Raw genomic sequence first — 14560 nt, 5'->3', positions numbered from 1 at the left:
TTGACAAAAACCGTAACTTGATAACCAGAAAAATCCTTCTTGCATTATTCTGCACAGAGGAACAATTCGCGTCTTAGGTCTCGCGGTATGAGTCCTAACTCGCCGACGTCCAAGTCAAAGTCCAGTCTCTGCGAAGACGATGGCCAAGATGCCGTCTCCAAGTCCGTACCGCTCGATGGCCGAATGCAAAGTCGTCTTTCTCCACGATTCTCCCGTCTTTCACGCGTTCGAAAACGCGGCGGAAGAATACTCAGTTTCGGCCAATGTCGAAAGCTCTAACATGGCCGAAATACCCCCATCACCATTTTTGAGAGTCTATGCAGTTACCGTGTCGGTCATATTGCTACTAAGCAAACGAGATTCCCGTCTTCGCAACGTGCTGCCCAACACGGGTGGCTCCGGAGGCCGGGCTTCCCGCAAAGGCGCCGTATTGTCCCGCGTATCCGGTGACCGCTACCTGCCGGCCACGGCGGCCCGGCTAGCTACGGCCAGCCGCAAGCTTCATATTCTACAACTCTCAAGTTCCACACTTTTCACCAACGCTTTAAGTCAGTACCTTAATCATGCAGACATGCAGGGAATACTACTCGTGAGTGCCTCACATTCGTCGTAAGTGAATAAAGTCATGACCTGATGCTCGTGCCAGTACCTTTATTATTATTACTAATGCTGTCAAGCGAACGTGTAAGTGCCAAAATCCTGGCACCTTATACGACAGATTTATCATTTTTCTCATACCTGAGAAACAGTTCACACATTTTGATAATACAAAGAAAAGCACACAGTTACTTAAAAAAATATTAGAAGAAAACTAGAATTGTTGCCAGAAACAGGAAACAAGACGTAACACTTGTTTGTTCCTGCATCAGGATCAGGACAATAAAGGATGGTGTATGTGGCCACGTTCACCATCCGAGGCAGCAGGGAGCAGGGATATCTGAAATCCACAATATGGCTCGGTGCCGTACAGACACAGGGAAGCAGCAAGCCAACACAAAGAGTAGCATTGCGCCCAGTAAACATCCACGGCTAACCAGCCAGACTGAGATCAAGGAAGACTTCCAAACTATGGACATAAACTGTTTCTTTTGAAGACATTTGCAGAAATTGTCATCTCCGTAACTCACAAATTACAGCTTGCAGTCCGAGTACACAATGTGTCTAGTAAACTTACGCCTATAAATGTAACTGGTAGCGTTGGTATTGGTTTCACTGAACACTTCATTACCGTTCACAGACTATTTCTTGAAACTGTTTTATACATGCCGCAGCTGTCGAAATGCATGACGTTAGGAAGAACTCCGCTTGCAGCTGGTGAAATTGTTGTTTATTATAACACAACCGGTTTCGCAGCTTAAAGCCGGCTCATCAAGTGCAACCTACATGCCAAAAAGCAAAGTACAGTGTCACCACACTTTGTAGAAATTAAAATTAATCAAAGAATGTCTAAAACATGCTCACAGCGTTGAAAGATCACATGCATACCCATGGCTCCCGAGTCAAAATTTCCTACTAAGAGAATATCGGTAGTACTACGTCGAGCGGAAGGCAAAGGAGACGTGCTCAGTTCTTTAAAATTTGCCTGCATTTAAAAAAAAAAGAAAATATTTTGTGGTAAGCGAACGTTAAAAGCTTTTAAAAAGGTGCCGCATTGGCGACAAAAGAATTGTCATTGCTAACAAGATAGTCGCGGCACTATGCAAATTACTATGTGTAAAGTATCGGGTGGCAGTGTCTTATCAGTGCGACAGCAGGGCATCTCGGTGTAGGGCAAGGCGAAAGTAGCCCGCTCGAGCGCTTAATTATGAGTGTATGACGTCACGATGTCCACAGGGGCAGCTTCCGTTTCGCCAGCCAGCCAGCTAGTCTCTCTTCGTCGTTCGTGCGGGCCGCTTTTACCTTGCCCTGCACCGAGATGCCCTGCAGTCATACAGTCGACAATCCGGCCCCTTTATACAACTCTTTAGCGTCCACTCACTATAAAATATTTTCTGTTTTCGGTTTTTAGATGCAGGGAGATTTTCAAGAATGAAGCACGCCTTCTTTGCCTTCCGCTCCACGTACTATTGAAGAAATTCACCGAATAGTAAATTTTGACTAGGAGTGATGGGTATGCCTACGATCTTTTAACACTGCGAGTATTTTTTAGACATTCCTTTATTAAATTTAATATCCACAAAACATGGCGTAATTTAATTTGCTTTTTATCGTCTGGGTTGCACCTGATGATGCGGCTCTAAGTCGCGAAATCTGTTGTGTTTTATTAAGCAATAATTTTACCAGCTGTAAGCGTTCTTCCTAACATCATTCTTCTTCGAAGCACTTGGTGGTCCAAAGCTTTGCTCATTGCTGCTTGCCCTTAACCTCATTCTCTGGACGTAAACCTCCAACAGGACATCTACTCTAGAATCTTTTCCCTTTATTCCTTCTTTCTTAAAAATTCTCAACCGTGGTATCATATTAAAGAGCGAAACACACCTCAATGAGCAACAAGTTCAAATATACACGACGAAAGATATAATCCGCCTTACAAAACATGGAAGATACCATGCACCATTCCACAAACAGGAAGTGATATCATAGCAACCAAAGTAGACAACCTATGCAGCAGTATGCTTACTACCAATCAACGCAACTGACCGCCTTGCAGAGAAAATAGTTCCCGAGATATCGTGTAACTGAGCAAGCTTTCTTGGAACCCGTAGAAATTAATTACCCAGTTAAATTATTTTAAAATACATTTAAAATACTTACAGTCATCCAAAATCAACAAAACATACATCAGATGAAGGACAAAACACCAAACAACGATTTCCCACAAAAAAAATGAAAACATCGAGTTCAGTACTTCTCTTCAGGCGCCTCCTTCTGTCTCAAATTAAATACAATGAATGTAATAATATAAAGAAGAAATTTGTAACACTCCTAGGCAAGAAAAGCGCCACTATATGATACCATATCTGCAAAGATTATTAATTAATGAATTTTGATCCTTTGTATGATATTTTTTGTGTACCAGAAACATTCGATTTTCTTTTGTAGAAAATGCTGTGTAAAACGTCTGAGTAGGTAAAATAACTCGAAATTTGTGTATATCTAAAGGGGCAGTTGGAATTCCATGCATAATTGCACGTTTATTTTATTTATTTAATTTATCCTCTTCCTCAGCAGCTAAGAAGGCCACCAGACGAGACAGAATTTCTATCTGCAGAACACGTGACTCATTATCGGAGAAAGTACTTCGCTTTTTGCTTTGAAAGAGAAGTGCGTAATTAAAAGCAAGCGACAGAGTGGGAGCTGAGGAATGTTTGAATGGCAACAGCAAGCGCCGCTGTGTACCATCATCTCCCGGAAAGTTATTATTTCCCCGCTTCTCGACGCACAACGGCTAAACGTAAAAATGGTAATTCAGGGGTTGTTATGCAGGTCTGTTCCAATACAATTAAAGGCAATGCGATTATTTGTTTTTTTTTCTAACGTTACTAATAAATCTTCGAAACGAGAGTTAAACAACTGTTGGTTTCAGGTATGGTTGCAAAGCCTCAGAAAGTTCTATACGTAAATCGTTTTGTGTTCTCTGCTGAAGTTTGGTATGATATTTTCCTAAAACATTGTGTGGTCATCCTTTAGAGAATATGTAAGTAGGCCAATACAGGCTAAAGGAGATATAATGGAAATAATTGCAGTTTCTTAATATATTGAAAGATTTACTCTTAGTTAGTGCCTCTACCATATTATCTGCTCAAAAACTTTTGTTGGCGTTCGTCTTTAATTTCACGGAATGAATGCAGGACTAAAGTTTTTATTAATCCTATCAGTTTCTAGCTATCTGTGTTACTTAGATGACAGGTAACAAAGCAGTCCGTAAATGACTCAAAAAATTGTCACGTGCAGGTAACGGTTTTCTTCACAATGATCATTTGATCATTACACTAATCTAAACAATTAGCAAGCATACAAAATTAACCATTAGATAAAAGTAGCCGCTTGCTGTTCCAATAACTTTGTTACGTTCACTGACAATTACCTTCGGTAGAAGCAGTTTACAGAAATGGTTCAAATGGCACTGAGCACTATGGGACTTAACATCTGAGGTCATCAGTCCCCTAGACTTCGAACTACTTAAACCTAACTAACCTAAGGACATCACACACATCCATGTCCGAGGAAGCAGTTTACAGCTAATTAAAAATACTAAGTTATTGAGCCAGCTTTTAGCTGTAGATTTTGACAGCTATTTCATCCTTGTAGGTCGCTAACTCGGTCCCCTTTCTTCCATATTCTTTTCCGTGCCAGGAAGGTGGCACAGGACCTATGAATTAACGAATGGGTCACTGAAACACTGTATTTGTGCAGAGCACCTGAGAGAATGTCGAGTCAGCCAAAACGTAACCCAAATCTCTGCTCGCACGTGATGAAGATATTAACAGACTAGTGTATAAAAATGAAATCAGTTAATATAAAAACTTTGACCCGTTTTCTGATTTCAAAGTAATTCTATGTCTCTTGTTACATGTATCGGGAAGTAAAACCAATCACTTCTGCATATAACAGGAAACGCAGTCACAATAGGTCGACCATCCTAAGAGTTTTATTTATTTTGTTTCGTATTATCCTGTTATACATAAACTAGAATAAAGTAGTGACCTCAATTCCTCTTCTTGCTTTTTTGTTGTCTCTTACATCTCCAGTACTCCTTCATCTCATCTCCATACTGCCTACACCTGCTTCTGCACATGTTGTTCCTGATTTATAATTTTAGTGTATCTTTTTTGAAAGTTTCTTCCTCTTATTTCCAGTACTTACATACTGGTTCTTTCTAGTTTAGTTCTACTTTTTTATTTCTACAATCCACGCGAGCATTGAGTTCCTTTTCCATAAATACGGGAAATTTATTTCGTTAGCCTGTTCTCTTTCATTCGGTATAGGTATTCAAGGAATATTAACCTTCATTCTTCTATTATTTGTATTACTTGTCATATTTTCCGTATATTATGGTACACCTCACAACTTCTTACTTTCCAAACTCCTGTGGTTTCTACTGACAATTTTCCTAAAGTCAGTGTTTCAAGTGTCTGTGTTCTGTAACAGTCCATTATTATCAATACTCTCATAGATTAACTCTTAAGGCTCAGTGAATTCGTATAAAACAAGTTGTTCCCACTTTTCCCAGGAATGTCTTGCCACAGCAACACACTAACAAAGTAATATTGCCAGGTTACGATAGGACGATGTCGTGTGGCATTTTGTGCGCATTAAAGCCTAGCCAATAGCGTAAACACTCCGTCTTCAGGCGGCAAGTGGTCCTCCGTGGTCCATCCGACCTCCATGTCATCGTCAGATGAGGACGTGGGTGGGTAGGGAGTGAGGTCAGCACACCACTCTCCATGTCGTTATGATGGTGTTCTTTGACCAGAGCCGCTACTGTTTTTTTCAATATCATTTTGTTTCCTTCTCTTCCTTGCATCTGCTCGGGGAGGACCTGGTAAGATATCCGTTTCAGTTCGTTGTTAATCGATTAACTCAGGTTTTTCATTACTGAGGGCACCTAACCCTCTGACTGAACACGCTGAGCTACCGTGGTGGCGACTGTTCGGTCGAGTAGCTTCTCAATTGGCATCACGAGGCTGAGTGCACCCCGAAAAATGACAACAGCCAATGGCGGCCCAGGCGGTGACCCATCCAAGTGCCGGCCACGCCCGACAGCGATTAACTTCTGACGGGAACCGTTGGATCCACTGCGACAAGGACGTTGCCAGCCAGTAGTGTAGTAATAACGAAAAATCTGAAGCACCACGTTTGTGAAGCATGCTACTTGTGTGAATAAACGAGTGGCCCGAGATATTAAGTCAGCCTAACATCATCGGCACCGTTTGCGGTGATTCCAGATTATAGGTACTGGCCCCACGAGGATGAGGCCAGATTCAGCCTGAATAGTGATTCAGGATGCACACTCCTATAGCGAGAGGTGGGAACGCTTAATGCACCCAGAAGCATTGTCTAGCATCATCGTTCTGGTGCTATGGTTCAAATGGCTCTGAGCACTATGCGACATAACTTCTGAGGTCATCAGTCGCCTAGAACTCAGAACTAATTAAACCTAACTAAGGACATCACACACATCCATGCCCGAGGCAGGATGCCCGAGGCAGGATCACACACATCCATGCCCGAGGCAGCTACAGCGGTCGCTCGGTTTTACACTGTAGAGCCTAGGACCGTACGGCCACACCGGCCGGCTCTCTGGTGCTGTTGTTTCGGAAGGTATTACGTTGCGTGAGCTTACTGATACCCAAATCTTTTAACACTTTACACTTACTGGACAACGTTATTGTGACACTGTACTTCTTCACCACGTACGTCTTTTCTGGGGTGCATTTGTCCTGACTTGTTTTTTTATGGATGAAAGTGCGCAAGTGCATCGAACTGCGCGGTTGGAGGAACATTTGGAAATGTTGGATATTCGGCGAATGGACCCCCGCCCCCCCCCCAACTTAAATCGCATCCGGAACGTATGGGATGCGTTTGGGACACACTTTGGAGCACCTCTGCATGCACGAACGATCATCCAACTGTTATGAACCAGGGCGGTGTAGGGATGGAACCCCTACCACGAGATCTCCTTCCAAAATTTGTGGCCAGCATGGAAGGACGTGGCAGAGCATGCAGTGCCGTCCATTGTCATCACACATCATATTAACAACCATGACCTGCCCCTTGTAATGTTCAGGGGACTATCACAAATTGCGATGAATTCACTGCAATACGTATTTTTGAATACAATTGTCATTTATATTCGTCTCATTGCGTAATTCTTTCGGTTACATTCTGTCTACACTGTAGCAGTTCTTTCTTATGAGTAAGTTTCATGGAGCCATCTTCCTTGGCAGTGGCAGTTGAGGCGTAAATTACTTTCATCCATATGTTTTCCACACTAGTGTCTGTAACAGCAAACCTAGTCCAATTGAACGGCTTCAAAGTTGCGGCAATAATTGTGTATCAATAGTAATTTCTATGAATACGTTGGTCATAATACACATATTGATAAGCATTCTCAACGATGTGTGAAACGTTATTAGGAACTTGGTTAAATATATGTATTCAGAGTGAAACCGTTAGATAACCTTACCACTTACCTGTGGCGTAACCAAAAGTTTCGAGGAACAGATCGGATTCGGTCTATGGTTTCACTCCTGGCAATGATTCTTACAAAAGCTCTACTTCGAACCTAAGAAAATTAAGTTTTGTGTTGCTCATTAAAGAATAACTTTCGGAATAACACAGTAGACGTTGTAAAATTTATGACTGTGATACGAACATCGTTCTGTGACAATCACTGTCGAATGATTCAACCACCGCCAACTTACATCGCTCTAAGGACCACGAAGATTAGACATGAGAAATTAGGGCTCAGACACTCGATTATACTCGCTCTGGTTGCAAGTGGAACACGAGAGGAAATGACAAGTAGTGGTACAGGGTACTCTGCGCCACGTACCGTACGGTGGCTTGCGTCGTATCTACGCAATGTGGATGTAGATGCAGATGAATTTCAGTTCATAGTATTTTCTCAGTTAACTGTATTCTCAGTGTAGAGTAGCAGGCGCACATTTACACCGGCTGCGTAGAGACTACAATGTAAGCGAAATTGAGGGACAAATCCCGCTTTACATCGGAGTGTGAAATGTGTCTACTGCAGTAAGACGATTCGCAGGTAATGATGTTTCATAAGTTGATAGCATATCATATACACCGATTCGTCATCCATTTCATCACCTCAGCTGCCTAAAAAGATGCTCGTTTCGTTCCAGTTATCAATATTGTGTGTATTTAGAGGAACGTAGAAGTCACATAATAACAATAAATTTCCGAGTATACATTCCTACCTGCTGGTCCGCTTCATCGATGACCCAGGGGCTCAAACGGCTCTAAGCACTATGCGACTAAACTTCTGAGGTCATAAGTCAGCTAGAACTTAGAACTACTCAAATCTAACCAACCTAAGGACATCACACAAATCCATGCCCGAGGCAGGATTCGAACCTGTGACCGTAGCGGTTGTGCGGTTTCATACTGTAGCGCCCAGAACCGCTCGGCCACTCCGGCCGGCTGACCCAGGGGTCTTGTGGAATTAGTGTGATACGCATGTATTTGATGTACGGGGTTCGGCAAGTCTGTAAGGAACAGAAATTGCTCCTGAATGGGGTACTACATGAGGAAAATAAAGCTTTCATCGGTTTCTTTTTAATGAAAGCAATTACCGAAAAATTAATGTGCAAAAGTTGCAGTAGAACTTTCAGCAACTCTGGAAGTACATACAAACTTCTCCAAATGTTTCATTCGTCTTGTATTTTTTTTACCGAGCAATTCGCAGACTGAAGCAACGACATGATGAGGCAGTAGCTAAGAAACTGTATTAACACAGAATGCACTTCCCACTGACATAAACTTACGTCAGTCTAATGACTGCGTATTTAAACTTGAACTATATACATTCCATTCGTGTTTGTTTACGAAAAGTGGAGAGAAACTTAAGCTAGTTGCATAGATTATAAATCTGCACGGTCGTTATCCGTGGAGAGTTCCACCGATGTTATGCCTTTATTGGTTTACTACCGATGTCGGGAAAAATACATTCTGTTATAACAGAATGTAAAGCTAAAGATGTACTGATCTACTTCCTACAATCATTCCATACAAAGTGCCACGTGGTAATACGAAAACGTGATGTAATAGTGGCGATGCAAATAATATCGGAGTAGCAGTGTTGCATAGAAAAAGATAAGTACAAGTTGCATCACATGATAAAAGACGCCACGAGAGAGAAGTTTTCAAAGTGAACATTCTTGGCTGTTATTCTGTCGAAATCCCTGTACGCAGGCGTAAACTTTCACTTCTCCAGTGTTGGAACCTCAAAGGATAATAAATTACTTTTCGCAAAGCTGATGTAGGGCACCTTGTGCACGTTTTCTGCTTTGCACTGCATTTATTTGTGTCTGCTTTGTCACGAAGGTGGAGCCGTACTGGCAGTGGCTGCTTCGTCTCCTAAGGGATTTTACGAGTTTTAGTTTGATGCTCCTTCCGATATTCTATTAAGAGTAATTTTTCATTTCTCCTAAAGGGCAAGGCGATTAGTTGCGCGAGCGAGAAACACAAGTACTTTATATTCGGAGCTGTCTGAAAGCTCCTGTGAAAGCTCCTCGCGACCTGTGTGGGCGTAACGAACCCTCGCCAACTTACAACCTCCCTGCAGGATGGCGTGCAGTTCTATCATCTAGCGACTCATCCACTTCGTCAGGACCCACCGCTGGTTGTAAACACTATCTCTGGAAACGCCATTTATTCGACAGCTGAGGCATTCTTCGTCTGACGCACGCAACGCCCACAACGGACGCAACTGGACATAGGAGGCATTTCGGACCATTGGTAGATGCTATCTTCAGTACCGAGAGGTGTTTCAAACGCTACAGCTCTGTGGTAGTGTATATTAATCCTGCGGTATGCCATTAATTTTTTTCTCCCTCTCTCCAACAGTCGGACCACCTGTGTGTGCTGCAGAAAATACATTTCCTTTGTGACGCGGAGAGAAATCAGATAAGTTTTGATAGAGCACGTGATAACATTCTCGAGATTAATGTCACAGGTTCATTCGCGGTTTGTTGGTCTATTTTGATTTCCACTTTACCACGAGCTTAATAAATGGACCCTTTACACGCTATTCATTCCGTATCACTGCGCATTGCGGCAACTTTATGCTTCTCTATTTTTAGCAGCAGTCACTTGTGAGATGCGTGTTTAATAAACCAAAGTAATACTTACATATTCAATGGGAAACGACATAGTATCCCGCCATAATCCATCTGAGGTGAGTGGTCTGGACGACAAAACACAGTACTCGAAGAGGCGCGCACTCTTTTGCGAGATTAATAACTGTGACTGAGTACTTGGGATTATTTTCCAAACAACTCACAAAATTTTCAATTTTTGCTTTGTTTTATTTGTTTCTACATTTTCTTTTTTTCTTGATATTCCTACAAAACAACTTTCTTCTTTGAGATTCTTTTCAACCAATTTGGTTTTATTCTTGATTTGAATACATTACACTGTACACCAGTTATTTGGCTATAAAACTCGATTTTCCTACGCAGTCTCCTTTCAAGTCTATGGTCTTACGCCACCATAGTGTCATGTATGACGTCTGCTTGTCATATTTCTGGCTTGGAGCCATCATATTTGGCTACAAGAAGCTCTTTTTAAAGCACTTGAGAAGGCAGCTGCGGAAAGGTGACATAATGTGGCGTGAGGTACCGATGACAGATGGTTTGTTCGGTACGGGTATCGAGAAAAAGACCCTAAATTGTGGTCCTTCTCCGCGATTGTCTGCTTCATTCGGAAGTTGCGCGCCAAAATGACAATCTTATTAATATTAGACAAGCTAAACAGGGTATTTACTTGTATGTTGTATTTAAAGCAACACTCAATAGCGTGCTATCATTCCGATATTTCACAAGTATTAATAACCGGCAGAATAATAAACAAGTGCAAAACGAAAAGCCAGACGAAGGACTTCGGTGATCTTCGGATCGCACCTAACTTGGATGGCGAGCAAAGTGGTTCGGCTGTAAGATCGGAACTGTTTCGGCAGTGGCAGAGGACAGACATGTTGGCTGCCGCCGTCGGTGTTAGTGAAGACTTTGTTAGCAATGTGCATACAGTTGAGAAGAGTGTGATACTAATTGCAGATCATTAATATGCAGTTCATTAGTTCGTTGAAGAGTAGAAATCATTTGTGACTCTAAAGTGGAATGTAATTGTGCAGTTTCTCGCGTTCTGCTAATAAAAAGCGAGTGGCATCCCGCATAAACCAATTGATTGGAAATTTAATCATTTCTAAAACAACAGTTCCTCGAGAAGAGTAGCTTACAGCCTTCAGATACCGGATTCACGACCTACGTGCTGCTTTCTGCGTAGGGGACAACGAGTGTGTAAGACTGCAGATGGTGAACATTTGTTACAACTTACGGATTCCAGTCAGGGCGGAGGTAGCAAATAAGCACCTCGAGTGTACTGCAATCGTAGTGCAAATGAATCAGTGATACGTCATCTGTGGTAACACAGAGGAGGTACGAAAAAGAGAAACATTTTTGAGGGAAGATGTTTATCATACAGACGTATGTATCACTTCTCTACAACTCTCTCTTTTTCAACTTGACGTATACTGGCATGCAACTAAACGAGTTCTTACAGCATCTAACTTCCCTATGATTTCTGTAGTCCTTTCCTCAGAATCCATCCTCAGTGTGCCAAAGAGATGGACGTCTTATGGTGCCAGAACGAGACTGTAGGGCGAATGAGGAAAAATAGTATATGCCGAATGCGTGTGATCTCCTCTCTGGTGCTGATATCGCGTTCCATTATCGTGGAGAAATGCATCCACATTTTTATGGCCACCAATACAAAAATTAATCGTTTCTTCATTTTCCTGAGAGTCTCACTATAGATTCGGAATTAATCATTCAACCGTACGGGAGAGTGCCAGAATACTGAGATTAACAGCTGAGAATGCTTCTTCATAAGCAACGTTGTAAGGCTGCTCTACATGGACTGCCGATTTGTTTCAGGCTGTAAGTGGGAAGACCACGTTTCATCGCCTGTGACGATGTTTGACGAGAAGTCCTCACCATCAGCCCCATAACAAGAAAGTATTTCGGCAAAGATGCTATTTCTTCCCTTTTCCTGTCCTTCTGTTTGGCTTCAAGGAATCCAGCAGAAGCAAATCTTTCAACGCACTAAATGCTGGAGAAATGCGCAGCACTACCTCAGAGATGGTAGATTGAGCGCTCGTAGGCTTGATTGTTGTACGTTGGTCTCCTCAAACAAGAACGACCGCATGTGCCACAATGCAAACGCCGTAGCTGTGTGCGCGGCTGCCTAGTCCGTGGGAGATCAGACGGATTTCCTTCTCCTAGATCTGTTGACAACAGAGACTTCGCTTATTGTGCTTTTACCCACCACCGTGGTCCGTCCTGATTCTGTAAATGGTTAAGAATATTTGTAACGGTCTAGTTTGTCACCAAAAAATTCTCCAACTGCTCTTTGTGATTATCGTGTTATGATTAAGTCCAACGGTGACAGTATTTGGGTAAGCGGGCACCTCTGAGCCCTGAAATTTATACGAGTGAATGTTAGTGTTGGATATTTGCATGACTGAATTTCTGTTACTTCTCTAGGTGATCGAGTACACTTCTTAATAATCTAACCTTGACAAGTAAACGGCTCCACAGACAGTTGGCGCTATGTACCAAGCTCATTATTGATCTATAGATCTGATATAATTAAATTTTCTTTTCGAAGGGGAAAATAAGCTGAAGATGTGAACTGCAGTTTGTTTTAAGGAAGGTAGTGGAGTAGGGTTGCCCGTTGCGGCGTGCTCCTTGTACTGCTACGGTGGTGTAATGGCTAGTAGACCTGCCTAATAAGAAAGACGATCTGGACTCAAGCCCCGCAGTGGTTTAAATTTTAATTTATTTATTAAACTTCCGTCATTATTGGTTGTTCATGTTCAAATAATATTCAGGAATGCAGCCGGGCAACGTCGTCGACAACCGTCGATATTTCAAAAGTAGCAGCACTTTTTCCTTGAAAATGACACTGCCATTACCTGTCGAAACATCGATGTTTGTCGACGACAACATCCGTCTGCATTCCCGAAAATTATCTGAACATTTTATACGCCAGGAGAAACTCAGGTCTGACATTGGTTGTTGACCTCTGTCTATGTAATTCCAACTGCTCCAAACATCAATGACTTGTATTAAATTGTGTAAACTTTATTTGATGTCCTTAGTAAAGTATTAACCTGAACTCATTAGTGTAGATTATGTTCTCTGTAAGGAAACTGTAAATTATTTAGAACACGGCAGAATTACTATCAGAACGTATTTGTTTATACAAAATATTGGGAGAAACATGCAGTGCGCAACAGTTGGCAGAAATTATCAACGATTTTTTTTTCTTTTTTTGGTCATCAGTCTACTGACTGGTTTGATGCGGCCCGCCACGAATTCCTTTCCTGTGCTAACCTCTTCATCTCAGAGTAGCACTTGCAACCTACGTCCTCAATTATTTGCTTGACATATTCCAATCTCTGTCTTCCTCTACAGTTTTTGCCCTCTACAGCTCCCTCTAGTACCATGGAAGTCATTCCCCCATGTCTTAGTAGATGTCCTATCATCCTGTCCCTTCTCCTTATCAGTGTTTTCCACATATTCCTTTCCTCTCCGATTCTGCATTGAACCTCCTCATTCCTTACCTTATCAGTCCACCTAATTTTCAACATTCGTCTATAGCACCACATCTTAAATGCTTCGATTCTCTTCTGTTCCCGTTTTCCCACAGTCCTTGTTTCACTACCATACAATGCTGTACTCCAGACGTACATCCTCAGAAATTTTTTCCTCAAATTAAGGCCGGTATTTGATATTAGTAGACTTCTCTGGGCCAGAAATGCCTTTTTTGCCACAGCGAGTCTCCTTTTGATGTCGTCCTTGCTCCGTCCGTCATTGGTTATTTTACTGCCTAGGTAGCAGAATTCCTTAACTTCATTGACATCGTGACCATCAATCCTGATGCTAAGTTTCTCGCTGTTCTCATTTCTACTACTTCTCATTACCTTCACCTTTCTCCGATTTACTCACAAACCATACTGTGTACTCATTAGACTGTTCATTCCGTTCAGCAGATCATTTAATTCTTCTTCACTTTCACTCAGAATAGCAATGTCATCAGCGATTCGCATCATTGATATCCTTTCACCTTGTATTTTAATTCCAATCCTGAACCTTTCTTTTATTTCCATCATTGCTTCCTCGATGTACAGATTGAAGAGTAGGGACGAAAGGCTAGAGCCCTGTCTTACACCCTTCTTAATACGAGCACTTCGTTCTTGATCGTCCACTCTTATTATTCCCTCTTGGTTGTTGTACATATTGTATATGACCCATCTCTCCCTATAGCTTACCCCAACTTTTTTCAGAATCTCGAACAGCTTGCACCATTTTATATTGTCGATCGCTTTTTCCAGGTCGACAAATCCTATGAAAGTGTCTTGATTTTTCTTTAGCCTTTCTTCCATTATTAGCCGTAACGTCAGAATTGCCTCTCTCGTCCCTTTACTTTTCCTAAAGCCAAACTGATCGTCACCTAGCGCATTCTCAATTTTCTTTTCCATTCTTCTGTATATTATTCTTGTAAGCAGCTTCGATGCATGAGCTGTTCAGCTGATTGTGCCATAATTCTCGCACTTGTCAGCTCTTGCCGTCTTCGGAATTGTGTGGATGATGCTTTTCCAAAAGTCAGTTGGTATGTTGCCAGACTGATACATTCTACATACCAACGTGATTAGTCGTTTTGTTGCCACTTCCCACAAAGATTTTAGAAATTCTGATGGAATGTTATCTATCCCTTCTGCCTTATTTGTCCGTAAGTCCTCCAAAGCTCGTATTAATTCCGGTTCTAATACTGGATCCCCTATCTCTTCTAAATCGACTCCTGTTTCTTC

The 14560-nt window shown here is 42.0% G+C and overlaps 1 protein-coding gene across 1 annotated transcript in view; it reads right to left on the bottom strand.

Moving 5' to 3' along the window:
- Positions 1–14560, bottom strand: part of LOC124622030 (irregular chiasm C-roughest protein-like) — a 455626-nt gene that overhangs the window by 178175 nt on the left and 262891 nt on the right. The gene's annotated exons all lie outside the window — the stretch shown is intronic.

Source organism: Schistocerca americana, chromosome 1 (genome assembly GCF_021461395.2).
Source record: "Schistocerca americana isolate TAMUIC-IGC-003095 chromosome 1, iqSchAmer2.1, whole genome shotgun sequence".
In the NCBI taxonomy this organism is placed as follows: Eukaryota; Metazoa; Arthropoda; class Insecta; order Orthoptera; family Acrididae; genus Schistocerca; species Schistocerca americana.
Note: the sequence above shows the minus strand (reverse complement) of the source record. Positions and strands in the feature narration are given on the sequence as shown.